The sequence below is a fragment of the Meleagris gallopavo genome, chromosome 8, assembly GCF_000146605.3.
Source record: "Meleagris gallopavo isolate NT-WF06-2002-E0010 breed Aviagen turkey brand Nicholas breeding stock chromosome 8, Turkey_5.1, whole genome shotgun sequence".
NCBI lineage: Eukaryota > Metazoa > Chordata > Aves > Galliformes > Phasianidae > Meleagris > Meleagris gallopavo.
In genome coordinates this window covers 16,357,013-16,357,255 of record NC_015018.2, presented here as the reverse complement: position 1 = coordinate 16,357,255, position 243 = coordinate 16,357,013, and positions in this window count along the sequence as shown.

Sequence of the window (243 nt, the reverse complement as noted above, 5' to 3'; positions counted from 1 at the left end):
GAGCGGGCCGATGGAGCGCACAAGCGCTCCAGGTATCGGTCTTCCCCGTGCCCAGCTCACAGCGGCAGCTTCAGTCTCGCAGCTGTCCGTGTGCCCCTGTGCACGCCGGTATCCCAGGTCCCCATCGATCCCGCTCCCCACGGGCTAGCACGCCCGCTGCTCCGGCCCAGCGGCTACACGGTTCCCAGGCGCACACCGCTCCCGGAGCCCCGCACCGTCCTGACTGGCGGCCCCCGCGCACGC